At 45.4% G+C, this 14,143-nt stretch overlaps 1 long non-coding RNA gene across 2 annotated transcripts; it reads left to right on the forward strand.

Moving 5' to 3' along the window:
- Positions 1-861: 861 nt before the first annotated feature.
- LOC125376936 lies at positions 862-2,627 on the forward strand. 2 transcript variants are annotated; one of them, XR_007219397.1, is made up of 2 exons: positions 862-1,408; positions 1,464-2,627. It is a non-coding gene; the product is annotated as an uncharacterized LOC125376936 (long non-coding RNA). The 2 variants fall into 2 exon arrangements; XR_007219396.1 differs by having other exon boundaries at positions 862-1,353.
- Positions 2,628-14,143: the final 11,516 nt, after the last annotated feature.

Below are 14,143 nucleotides of genomic sequence, written 5' to 3' on the forward strand. Positions count from 1 at the left end.
GTATCTGGTTAGCAGGTGTTTATCGTACTACACTTGTAATGACCTAGTTCAGTATTTGTGACCCGTCGTGAACACGTTTTCACGACAGACACAATGTGAGGACGATTTATTCGAGCACATCAGTTCGTTTCCAGAGTTCAATATCAGTATGCAGGAAGTTGTAGTTGAAGTTGACTGGGGACAAGACAGCGGCTAAGGTAGAGTCCCAGGAAGTTGAGGGAGGAGAGGGAGACGTCACCGTTACCCACACATAGCCAGAACCACGCCCCTCTCCTCAATCCCAGTATGAAGAATTCACCACACCCGCACCCACACATAGCCAGCACCACGCCCACTCCTCAATCCCAGTTAGAAGAATTCACCACACCCATACCCACACATAGCCAGGACCACGCCCACTCCTCAATCCCAGTTAGAAGAATTCACCACACCCACACCCACACATAGCCAGCACCACGCCCACTCCTCAATCCCAGTTAGAAGAATTCACCACACCCATACCCACACATAGCCAGGACCACGCCCACTCCTCAATCCCAGTTAGAAGAATTCACCACACCCACACCCACACATAGCCAGGACCACGCCCACACCTCAAACAAAGTAAGGAGAGTTCACACACGCACACGCACGTACACACGCACGCACGCACGCACGCACGCACACACGCCCCTGGACCATATTTCATAAGATTTTACACATCGTGATATATCGCGTCAACATCGCGAAAGTGGGTGGGTAGGATGAGCAAGGAGGACACTCACTTAGTCAGTCGGTCTGCCACTCTCTCACACTACAATTAATGGAAAGTCCTCATTGAAAAATTTAAACCTTTGAAGAAAAATTGATCTGTGTGTATATTTCAGATAATGGTTGATGGAACGACTATTCACAACTTCACAGAGAAAACGCCGGGCGCCAAGCCGGATTCCTTCTCAATGAAGGACGACATACAACCACATCAAGTAGAAGCTGTAGCCTGAAGGAACGAGGTGACGCGACGACATACAACCACATCAAGTAGAAGCTGTAGCCTGAAGGAACGAGGTGACGCGACGACATACAACCACATCAGGTAGAAGCTGTAGCCCGAAGGAACGAGGTGACGCGACGACATACAAACACATCAAGTAGAAGCTGTAGCCCGAAGGAACGAGGTGATGCGACGACATACAGCCACATCAAGTAGAAGCTGTAGCCTGAAGGAACGAGGTGACGCGACGACATACAACCACATCAAGTAGAAGCTGTAGCCTGAAGGAACGAGGTGACGCGCACCTTGATTCAATGTTTTTGGTAACGGAGGACGACATACAACCACATCAAGTAGAAGCTGTAGCCTGAAGGAACGAGGTGACGCGACGACATACAACCACATCAAGTAGAAGCTGTAGCCTGAAGGAACGAGGTGACGCGACGACATACAACCACATCAAGTAGAAGCTGTAGCCTGAAGGAACGAGGTGACGCGCACCTTGATTCAATGTTTTTGGTAACGGAGGACGACATACAACCACATCAAGTAGAAGCTGTAGCCTGAAGGAACGAGGTGACGCGCACCTTGATTCAATGTTTTTGGTAACGGAGGACGACATACAAACACATCAAGTAGAAGCTGTAGCCTGAAGGAACGAGGTGACGCGCACCTTGATTCAATGTTTTTGGTAACGGAGGACGACATACAACCACATCAAGTAGAAGCTGTAGCCTGAAGGAACGAGGTGACGCGCACCTTGATTCAATGTTTTTGGTAACGGAGGACGACATAAAAACACATCAAGTAGAAGCTGTAGCCTGAAGGAACGAGGTGACGCGCACCTTGATTCAATGTTTTTGGTAACGGAGGACGACATACAAACACATCAAGTAGAAGCTGTAGCCTGAAGGAACGAGGTGACGCGCACCTTGATTCAATGTATTTGGTAACGGAGGACGATATACAACCTCATCAAGTAGAAGCTGTAGCCTGAAGGAACGAGGTGACGCGCACCTTGATTCAATGTTTTTGGTAACGGAGGACGACATACAACCACATCAAGTAGAAGCTGTAGCCTGAAGGAACGAGGTGACGCGCACCTTGATTCAATGTTTTTGGTAACGGAGGACGACATACAAACACATCAAGAAGAAGCTGTAGCCTGAAGGAACGAGGTGACGCGCACCTTGATTCAATGTTTTTGGTAACGGAGGACGACATACAAACACATCAAGTAGAAGCTGTAGCCTGAAGGAACGAGGTGACGCGCACCTTGATTCAATGTTTTTGGTAACGGAGGACGACATACAACCACATCAAGTAGAAGCTGTAGCCTGAAGGAACGAGGTGACGCGCACCTTGATTCAATGTTTTTGGTAACGGAGGACGACATACAAACACATCAAGTAGAAGCTGTAGCCTGAAGGAACGAGGTGACGCGCACCTTGATTCAATGTATTTAGTTACGGAGGACGACATACAAACACATCAAGTAGAAGCTGTAGCCTGAAGGAACGAGGTGACGCGCACCTTGATTCAATGTTTTTGGTAACGGAGGACGACATACAAACACATCAAGTAGAAGCTGTAAGCCTGAAGGAACGAGGTGACGCGCACCTTGATTCAATGTATTTGGTAACGGAGGACGACATACAACCTCATCAAGTAGAAGCTGTAGCCTGAAGGAACGAGGTGACGCGCACCTTGATTCAATGTTTTTGGTAACGGGGGACGACATACAACCACATCAAGTAGAAGCTGTAGCCTGAAGGAACGAGGTAACGCGCACCTTGATTCAATGATTTTGGTAACGGAGGACGACATACAAACACATCAAGTAGAAGCTGTAGCCTGAAGGAACGAGGTGACGCGCACCTTGATTCAATGTTTTTGGTAACGGAGGACGACATACAAACACATCAAGAAGAAGCTGTAGCCTGAAGGAACGAGGTGACGCGCACCTTGATTCAATGTTTTTGGTAACGGAGGACGACATAAAAACACATCAAGTAGAAGCTGTAGCCTGAAGGAACGAGGTGACGCGCACCTTGATTCAATGTTTTTGGTAACGGAGGACGACATACAAACACATCAAGTAGAAGCTGTAGCCTGAAGGAACGAGGTGACGCGCACCTTGATTCAATGTATTTGGTAACGGAGGACGATATACAACCTCATCAAGTAGAAGCTGTAGCCTGAAGGAACGAGGTGACGCGCACCTTGATTCAATGTTTTTGGTAACGGAGGACGACATACAAACACATCAAGTAGAAGCTGTAGCCTGAAGGAACGAGGTGACGCGCACCTTGATTCAATGTTTTTGGTAACGGAGGACGACATACAAACACATCAAGAAGAAGCTGTAGCCTGAAGGAACGAGGTGACGCGCACCTTGATTCAATGTTTTTGGTAACGGAGGACGACATACAAACACATCAAGTAGAAGCTGTAGCCTGAAGGAACGAGGTGACGCGCACCTTGATTCAATGTTTTTGGTAACGGAGGACGACATACAACCACATCAAGTAGAAGCTGTAGCCTGAAGGAACGAGGTGACGCGCACCTTGATTCAATGTTTTTGGTAACGGAGGACGACATACAACCACATCAAGTAGAAGCTGTAGCCTGAAGGAACGAGGTGACGCGCACCTTGATTCAATGTATTTAGTTACGGAGGACGACATACAAACACATCAAGTAGAAGCTGTAGCCTGAAGGAACGAGGTGACGCGCACCTTGATTCAATGTTTTTGGTAACTGAGGACGACATACAAACACATCAAGTAGAAGCTGTAAGCCTGAAGGAACGAGGTGACGCGCACCTTGATTCAATGTATTTGGTAACGGAGGACGACATACAACCTCATCAAGTAGAAGCTGTAGCCTGAAGGAACGAGGTGACGCGCACCTTGATTCAATGTTTTTGGTAACGGGGGACGACATACAACCACATCAAGTAGAAGCTGTAGCCTGAAGGAACGAGGTGACGCGCACCTTGATTCAATGATTTTGGTAACGGAGGACGACATACAAACACATCAAGTAGAAGCTGTAGCCTGAAGGAACGAGGTGACGCGCACCTTGATTCAATGTTTTTGGTAACGGAGGACGACATACAAACACATCAAGTAGAAGCTGTAGCCTGAAGGAACGAGGTGACGCGCACCTTGATTCAATGTTTTTGGTAACGGAGGACGACATACAACCACATCAAGTAGAAGCTGTAGCCTGAAGGAACGAGGTGACGCGCACCTTGATTCAATGTTTTTGGTAACGGAGGACGACATACAAACACATCAAGTAGAAGCTGTAGCCTGAAGGAACGAGGTGACGCGCACCTTGATTCAATGTTTTTGGTAACGGAGGACGACATACAACCACATCAAGTAGAAGCTGTAGCCTGAAGGAACGAGGTGACGCGCACCTTGATTCAATGTTTTTGGTAACGGAGGACGACATACAAACACATCAAGAAGAAGCTGTAGCCTGAAGGAACGAGGTGACGCGCACCTTGATTCAATGTTTTTGGTAACGGAGGACGACATACAACCACATCAAGTAGAAGCTGTAGCCTGAAGGAACGAGGTGACGCGCACCTTGATTCAATGTTTTTGGTTACGGAGGACGACATACAAACAGATCAAGTAGAAGCTGTAGCCTGAAGGAACGAGGTGACGCGCACCTTGATTCAATGTATTTAGTTACGGAGGACGACATACAAACACATCAAGTAGAAGCTGTAGCCTGAAGGAACGAGGTGACGCGCACCTTGATTCAATGTATTTAGTTACGGAGGACGACATACAAACACATCAAGTAGAAGCTGTAGCCTGAAGGAACGAGGTGACGCGCACCTTGATTCAATGTATTTAGTTACGGAGGACGACATACAACCACATCAAGTAGAAGCTGTAGCCTGAAGGAACGAGGTGACGCGCACCTTGATTCAATGTATTTAGTTACGGAGGACGACATACAAACACATCAAGTAGAAGCTGTAGCCTGAAGGAACGAGGTGACGCGCACCTTGATTCAATGTTTTTGGTAACGGAGGACGACATACAACCACATCAAGTAGAAGCTGTAGCCTGAAGGAACGAGGTGACGCGCACCTTGATTCAATGTATTTAGTTACGGAGGACGACATACAACCACATCAAGTAGAAGCTGTAGCCTGAAGGAACGAGGTGACGCGCACCTTGATTCAATGTATTTAGTTACGGAGAACGACGTACAAACACATCAAGTAGAAGCTGTAGCCTGAAGGAACGAGGTGACGCGCACCTTGATTCAATGTCTTTGGTAACGGAGGGCGACATACAAACACATCAAGTAGAAGCTGTAGCCTGAAGGAACGAGGTGACGCGCACCTTGATTCAATGTATTTGGTAACGGAGGACGACATACAACCACATCAAGTAGAAGCTGTAGCCTGAAGGAACGAGGTGACGCGCACCTTGATTCAATGTATTTAGTAACGGAGGACGACATACAAACACATCAAGTAGAAGCTGTAGCCTGAAGGAACGAGGTGACGCGCACCTTGATTCAATGTATTTAGTTACGGAGGACGACATACAAACACATCAAGTAGAAGCTGTAGCCTGAAGGAACGAGGTGACGCGCACCTTGATTCAATGTTTTTGGTAACGGAGGACGACATACAAACACATCAAGTAGAAGCTGTAGCCTGAAGGAACGAGGTGACGCGCACCTTGATTCAATGATTTTGGTAACGGAGGACGACATACAAACACATCAAGTAGAAGCTGTAGCCTGAAGGAACGAGGTGACGCGCACCTTGATTCAATGTTTTTGGTAACGGAGGACGACATACAACCACATCAAGTAGAAGCTGTAGCCTGAAGGAACGAGGTGACGCGCACCTTGATTCAATGTATTTGGTAACGGAGGACGACATACAAACACATCAAGTAGAAGCTGTAAGCCTGAAGGAACGAGGTGACGCGCACCTTGATTCAATGTATTTGGTAACGGAGGACGACATACAACCTCATCAAGTAGAAGCTGTAGCCTGAAGGAACGAGGTGACGCGCACCTTGATTCAATGTTTTTGGTAACGGGGGACGACATACAACCACATCAAGTAGAAGCTGTAGCCTGAAGGAACGAGGTGACGCGCACCTTGATTCAATGATTTTGGTAACGGAGGACGACATACAAACACATCAAGTAGAAGCTGTAGCCTGAAGGAACGAGGTGACGCGCACCTTGATTCAATGTTTTTGGTAACGGAGGACGACATACAAACACATCAAGTAGAAGCTGTAGCCTGAAGGAACGAGGTGACGCGCACCTTGATTCAATGTTTTTGGTAACGGAGGACGACATACAACCACATCAAGTAGAAGCTGTAGCCTGAAGGAACGAGGTGACGCGCACCTTGATTCAATGTTTTTGGTAACGGAGGACGACATACAAACACATCAAGTAGAAGCTGTAGCCTGAAGGAACGAGGTGACGCGCACCTTGATTCAATGTTTTTGGTAACGGAGGACGACATACAACCACATCAAGTAGAAGCTGTAGCCTGAAGGAACGAGGTGACGCGCACCTTGATTCAATGTTTTTGGTAACGGAGGACGACATACAAACACATCAAGAAGAAGCTGTAGCCTGAAGGAACGAGGTGACGCGCACCTTGATTCAATGTTTTTGGTAACGGAGGACGACATACAAACACATCAAGTAGAAGCTGTAAGCCTGAAGGAACGAGGTGACGCGCACCTTGATTCAATGTATTTGGTAACGGAGGACGACATACAACCTCATCAAGTAGAAGCTGTAGCCTGAAGGAACGAGGTGACGCGCACCTTGATTCAATGTTTTTGGTAACGGGGGACGACATACAACCACATCAAGTAGAAGCTGTAGCCTGAAGGAACGAGGTGACGCGCACCTTGATTCAATGATTTTGGTAACGGAGGACGACATACAAACACATCAAGTAGAAGCTGTAGCCTGAAGGAACGAGGTGACGCGCACCTTGATTCAATGTTTTTGGTAACGGAGGACGACATACAAACACATCAAGTAGAAGCTGTAGCCTGAAGGAACGAGGTGACGCGCACCTTGATTCAATGTTTTTGGTAACGGAGGACGACATACAACCACATCAAGTAGAAGCTGTAGCCTGAAGGAACGAGGTGACGCGCACCTTGATTCAATGTTTTTGGTAACGGAGGACGACATACAAACACATCAAGTAGAAGCTGTAGCCTGAAGGAACGAGGTGACGCGCACCTTGATTCAATGTATTTAGTTACGGAGGACGACATACAAACACATCAAGTAGAAGCTGTAGCCTGAAGGAACGAGGTGACGCGCACCTTGATTCAATGTATTTAGTTACGGAGGACGACATACAAACACATCAAGTAGAAGCTGTAGCCTGAAGGAACGAGGTGACGCGCACCTTGATTCAATGTATTTAGTTACGGAGGACGACATACAACCACATCAAGTAGAAGCTGTAGCCTGAAGGAACGAGGTGACGCGCACCTTGATTCAATGTATTTAGTTACGGAGGACGACATACAAACACATCAAGTAGAAGCTGTAGCCTGAAGGAACGAGGTGACGCGCACCTTGATTCAATGTTTTTGGTAACGGAGGACGACATACAACCACATCAAGTAGAAGCTGTAGCCTGAAGGAACGAGGTGACGCGCACCTTGATTCAATGTATTTAGTTACGGAGGACGACATACAACCACATCAAGTAGAAGCTGTAGCCTGAAGGAACGAGGTGACGCGCACCTTGATTCAATGTATTTAGTTACGGAGAACGACATACAAACACATCAAGTAGAAGCTGTAGCCTGAAGGAACGAGGTGACGCGCACCTTGATTCAATGTCTTTGGTAACGGAGGGCGACATACAAACACATCAAGTAGAAGCTGTAGCCTGAAGGAACGAGGTGACGCGCACCTTGATTCAATGTATTTGGTAACGGAGGACGACATACAACCACATCAAGTAGAAGCTGTAGCCTGAAGGAACGAGGTGACGCGCACCTTGATTCAATGTATTTGGTAACGGAGGACGACATACAAACACATCAAGTAGAAGCTGTAAGCCTGAAGGAACGAGGTGACGCGCACCTTGATTCAATGTTTTTGGTAACGGAGGACGACATACAACCACATCAAGTAGAAGCTGTAGCCTGAAGGAACGAGGTGACGCGCACCTTGATTCAATGTATTTAGTTACGGAGGACGACATACAAACACATCAAGTAGAAGCTGTAGCCTGAAGGAACGAGGTGACGCGCACCTTGATTCAATGTTTTTGGTAACGGAGGACGACATACAAACACATCAAGTAGAAGCTGTAAGCCTGAAGGAACGAGGTGACGCGCACCTTGATTCAATGTTTTTGGTAACGGAGGACGACATACAACCACATCAAGTAGAAGCTGTAGCCTGAAGGAACGAGGTGACGCGCACCTTGATTCAATGTATTTAGTTACGGAGGACGACATACAAACACATCAAGTAGAAGCTGTAGCCTGAAGGAACGAGGTGACGCGCACCTTGATTCAATGTTTTTGGTAACGGAGGACGACATACAAACACATCAAGTAGAAGCTGTAGCCTGAAGGAACGAGGTGACGCGCACCTTGATTCAATGATTTTGGTAACGGAGGACGACATACAAACACATCAAGTAGAAGCTGTAGCCTGAAGGAACGAGGTGACGCGCACCTTGATTCAATGTTTTTGGTAACGGAGGACGACATACAACCACATCAAGTAGAAGCTGTAGCCTGAAGGAACGAGGTGACGCGCACCTTGATTCAATGTATTTAGTTACGGAGGACGACATACAACCACATCAAGTAGAAGCTGTAGCCTGAAGGAACGAGGTGACGCGCACCTTCTTTCAATGTATTTAGTTACGGAGAACGACATACAAACACATCAAGTAGAAGCTGTAGCCTGAAGGAACGAGGTGACGCGCACCTTGATTCAATGTCTTTGGTAACGGAGGACGACATACAAACACATCAAGTAGAAGCTGTAGCCTGAAGGAACGAGGTGACGCGCACCTTGATTCAATGTATTTGGTAACGGAGGACGACATACAACCACATCAAGTAGAAGCTGTAGCCTGAAGGAACGAGGTGACGCGCACCTTGATTCAATGTATTTGGTAACGGAGGACGACATACAAACACATCAAGTAGAAGCTGTAAGCCTGAAGGAACGAGGTGACGCGCACCTTGATTCAATGTTTTTGGTAACGGAGGACGACATACAAACACATCAAGTAGAAGCTGTAGCCTGAAGGAACGAGGTGACGCGCACCTTGATTCAATGTATTTAGTTACGGAGGACGACATACAAACACATCAAGTAGAAGCTGTAGCCTGAAGGAACGAGGTGACGCGCACCTTGATTCAATGTTTTTGGTAACGGAGGACGACATACAAACACATCAAGTAGAAGCTGTAGCCTGAAGGAACGAGGTGACGCGCACCTTGATTCAATGTATTTGGTAACGGAGGACGACATACAAACACATCAAGTAGAAGCTGTAGCCTGAAGGAACGAGGTGACGCGCACCTTGATTCAATGTATTTGGTAACGGAGGACGACATACAACCACATCAAGTAGAAGCTGTAGCCTGAAGGAACGAGGTGACGCGCACCTTGATTCAATGTCTTTGGTAACGGAGGACGACATACAAACACATCAAGTAGAAGCTGTAGCCTGAAGGAACGAGGTGACGCGACGACATACAACCACATCAAGTAGAAGCTGTAGCCTGAAGGAACGAGGTGACGCGCACCTTGATTCAATGTATTTGGTAACGGAGGACGACATACAAACACATCAAGTAGAAGCTGTAGCGTAAAAGAACGCGATAACAAGCACCTTGGTTCAATACATTTTGTTACAAGCACTTCGTTTTCGTGTCTCCGCTATTTTTTAATCATTGCTAGTTTGTCGAATCCGAGATATACATGTGGCTTAAATACCGTCTCTATTGCATTCATACTTCAGCTAACACGGATTTAGCGTAATGTAGTGTGAGGGAAACATTTTATTTCCCTTTTCAATATGAGTATTTGTCTGAAGAAGAATAATTAGATAATTTACTATTTCTATTTCGTTCTTTTAATCGTTTCTTTCCTAAATCGTATAGAAACAGACAGAAGCCATATTTTACCGATTATGCTTAACAAATTTTCTAAGATTTTTTAAAGCACAGTAGAGCAATCTGCATAGTACTAAGTAGTCAGATACCCGGGGTGACCCGTGAAGATCCGGGGTAGAATAGGTCTCCAGCAACCCACGCTTGCTGTAAAAAGCGACTATGCTTGTCGTAAAAGGCGACTTACGGGATCGGGTGGTCAGGCTCGCTGACTCGGTTGATGCATGTCATTGATCCCAATTGCGTGGATCGATGCTCATGATGCCAATCACTGGATTGTCTGGTCCAGATTCGATTATTTACAGACCACCATCATATAGTTGGAATATTGCTGAGTGCGGCGTAAAACAACAAACAAACAAACAAGATACTCTGGGGCAATGTTGTTCAGAATATGATAAAACAGAAACAGTATACGTTTCGTCTTCTTTCTACTGGCGATTGTCCAGCTTGTAATATAATCATGTTTATTGTGTGTAGTTCCCAAGGTCCTGTCTTCACTATAAAACAACCCTCTCTCTACAAAGAACATGTCTCCTGATTGGAAGTCATTCACTTCGTTACTTTGATTATGAACAAGCAGCGGTAATCGCAGCTCCCTGTAAACGATTTTGTTATTGACTTTTCGCAACACTGTCAAGCTACGAGTCAAAATCAGAATCATGCTGGGATTTTGTATCAAGATTAAATATTTTCCTGCTACAGGTACAAAATCAGATATTTTAAAAATTTAAATTTATGATCCTGAATATATTTTTAAAGAATATATCCCACATCAATGTAATTTTTGTGGCAGGCTATATGCTTACATTTCAACAGATAGAATGATAAATGTTTTCTTCAAGCAATTAGGGGGAGAATGTTATTTGATAAAATCGCAACACCAGCACTGACGTCACACGATACTTTAGTTATTCTCTTTGTAATACTGCGTGAATATATTATGTCAATCCTGTATTTGTTGTTTTTATTTAAAAAAAAGTATTTTGACTAACATATACTGTACCTTGTAGGGATGCCTACCCGAGTAACTATTTAGGTAGTGAGTGGGATGTTTTGAATCTTGTGTGGATGCCGACCCGGGAAGTGTATTCAGATAGAGCGTGTGGGATGTATTGTATCTTGTGTGGATGCCGACCCGGGAAGTGTATTCAGATAGAGTGTGTGGGATGTATTGTATCGTGTGTGGATGCCGACCCGGGAAGTGTATTCAGATAGAGTGTGTGGGATGTATTGTATCTTGTGTGGATGCCGACCCGGGAAGTGTATTCAGATAGAGTGTGTGGGATGTATTGTATCTTGTGTGGATGCCGACCCGGGAAGTGTATTCAGATAGAGTGTGTGGGATGTATTGTATCTTGTGTGGATGCCGACACGGGAAGTGTATTCAGATAGAGTGTGTGGGATGTATTGTATCTTGTGTGGATGCCGACCCGGGAAGTGTATTCAGATAGAGTGTGTGGGATGTATTGTATCGTGTGTGGATGCCGACCCGGGAAGTGTATTCAGATAGAGTGTGTGGGATGTATTGTATCGTGTGTGGATGCCGACCCGGGAAGTGTATTCAGATAGAGTGTGTGGGATGTATTGTATCTTGTGTGGATGCCGACCCGGGAAGTGTATTCAGATAGAGTGTGTGGGATGTATTGTATCTTGTGTGGATGCCGACCCGGGAAGTGTATTCAGATAGAGTGTGTGGGATGTATTGTATCTTGTGTGGATGCCGACACGGGAAGTGTATTCAGATAGAGTGTGTGGGATGTATTGTATCTTGTGTGGATGCCGACCCGGGAAGTGTATTCAGATAGAGTGTGTGGGATGTATTGTATCTTGTGTGGATGCCGACCCGGGAGTATCAAGTTATGAGTATTGTATAACTTCAAGTGTCAACTTTAGCAAAGTCTAGTTTTCACGCTTGCCGGTTCAGTCCTATTTGTCTTGGCTCGATCGTGGCGCCAGCCCTTGTAGAGCACGACTTGTGCCCTTTGTAATGAAAATGCGATGTCCAATCAGACCGCTGCTATTATGTATGTCGAATGTCATGGCAGACGACGTGGTCGAACAGATAACGAAAATATTCAAGATTTCATCCCGGACAGACAAACAAATGTCAGATTAGCACAGTTAAGATACTTATTGATGCCAAAAATAGAGACTCACAGACGACACAGTATCAAATTACATTGCACATCGCGGTAACATAAACATAGGTTGTCTAAAGATAGCACCGCGCCTGTCACTGCGATAAGCTTTCAGTCGTTCGAGTTAAAACACAATGAAGTTTGCTCTTAACTACATATAGGCACAAAATACGTTGGCGTGTTGATTGAAAACTTGGAAAGGATTCGAAACTATTTGTCTTCGCTTAATTGTAATTTCAGCGCAAATGTCTCTATTTTTGTAAAAAAAGTTATCTGATTGGACTATGGATATGTGCGATAGTCAAGCCCAAAGCGTTTGTTTGAGCAGTGAAAAGTAGGCTTGAAATGGCAAGGGTGAAAACTAGACTTTGATATTGACTGGTGGATGCTCTTGTCTCGGGAAGATGCAAGACGCCGTGATCATGGATATAGTTATATCTATATCTTCAAGGATTCAGGACAATTTGCCAACTATGGAAAGCAAATATCATATGAATAATATTTGTACTGAGAGAACGCTATGTGAAATGCTGGACTTCCTCATAGATACATATACATGCGCCTTGACATGTGGGGATAGGACATTGAGGCAAGAAATAGGCATTCCCATGGGCTCCAACTGCACTTCCGCCCGGTCTGATCTCTTTCCTTGTTCAGATGAATCGGAATTTCTCATCGGATTGGCAAAATCAAAGCACGACACGGCACTTTGAATTCAACATCTGTTGAATAAAATATTTGGGATGTTCGTTAAAGACGCTGTTTGAAGACATAGTCTTATCTCTGAAAGGAGGACCTGAACATTTGGTTTTGAAACACCACACTTTTTAATCAGGACATCGACGTGCCAGCATTGTTTTGGTTGCCTAGGGCATTTTGTTTTCAAATACTAGTACAACACAGTCCCCATCCTCCCCACCACACCACACATGCACATGCACACACACAGACACACACACAGACACACAGACACACACACAGACACACACACATACAGACACACACACAGACACACACACACACAGACAGACACACACACACACACACACACACACACACACACACGCACGCACGCACGCACGCACGCACACACACACAGACACACACACACATACATATATATATATAACAATGTGAGTGAGTATGGGTTCACGCCGCTTTTAGCAATATTCGAGCAATATTACGGCGGGGGACACTAGAAATGGGCTTCACACAATGTACCCATGTCGGGAATCGAACCCGGGTCTTTGTCGTGACGAGCGAACGCTTTAACCACTAGGCTACCTAACCACCCCTCGGGCATATAAAAGATAATTGTAGATTAAATTGCGTCTCTCCAGTGACAACTCACCCCTTGTTACTATGACTTCTGAGAATCTTCTGGTAACACCTCAAACACACAAGCCCCGTATGTGCTTCAAGGTGTAACCATTGGAATGTTTATGGTTTTATGTGATAGGTAATTGTCTTTAGATGTCAAAATTGGTTCTATTGGGATACAAGTTATTAAGATGGTTTGAAATGTCATTTAAATATCTATGGTACTCCTTCCCTTTACCACTGCTGGTTTGATTCTTACTAAGATAGCATTGCCAGCACCTATTCACATTCATGAACAAGTTATTATCATAAACAAATGTCAATTGCAACTGCACTCATATCCCAGCAATAATCAATAGGGTACATTAATGAGAGCGAACAGGTGCTATTGACAGACGTGCTTCAGTCGCTTGGAAACATGGAGGCAATACTGAGGTAATGGTGGGTTGGTCGATTCATCAACCAGGAACTCTTATCTGAATGTCGAGGTTCTATAGATGATTATAGCAATTAGAAATCGCAAT

Source organism: Haliotis rufescens, unplaced genomic scaffold, assembly GCF_023055435.1.
Source record: "Haliotis rufescens isolate VD_foot unplaced genomic scaffold, xgHalRufe1.0.p SCAF_8, whole genome shotgun sequence".
NCBI lineage: Eukaryota > Metazoa > Mollusca > Gastropoda > Lepetellida > Haliotidae > Haliotis > Haliotis rufescens.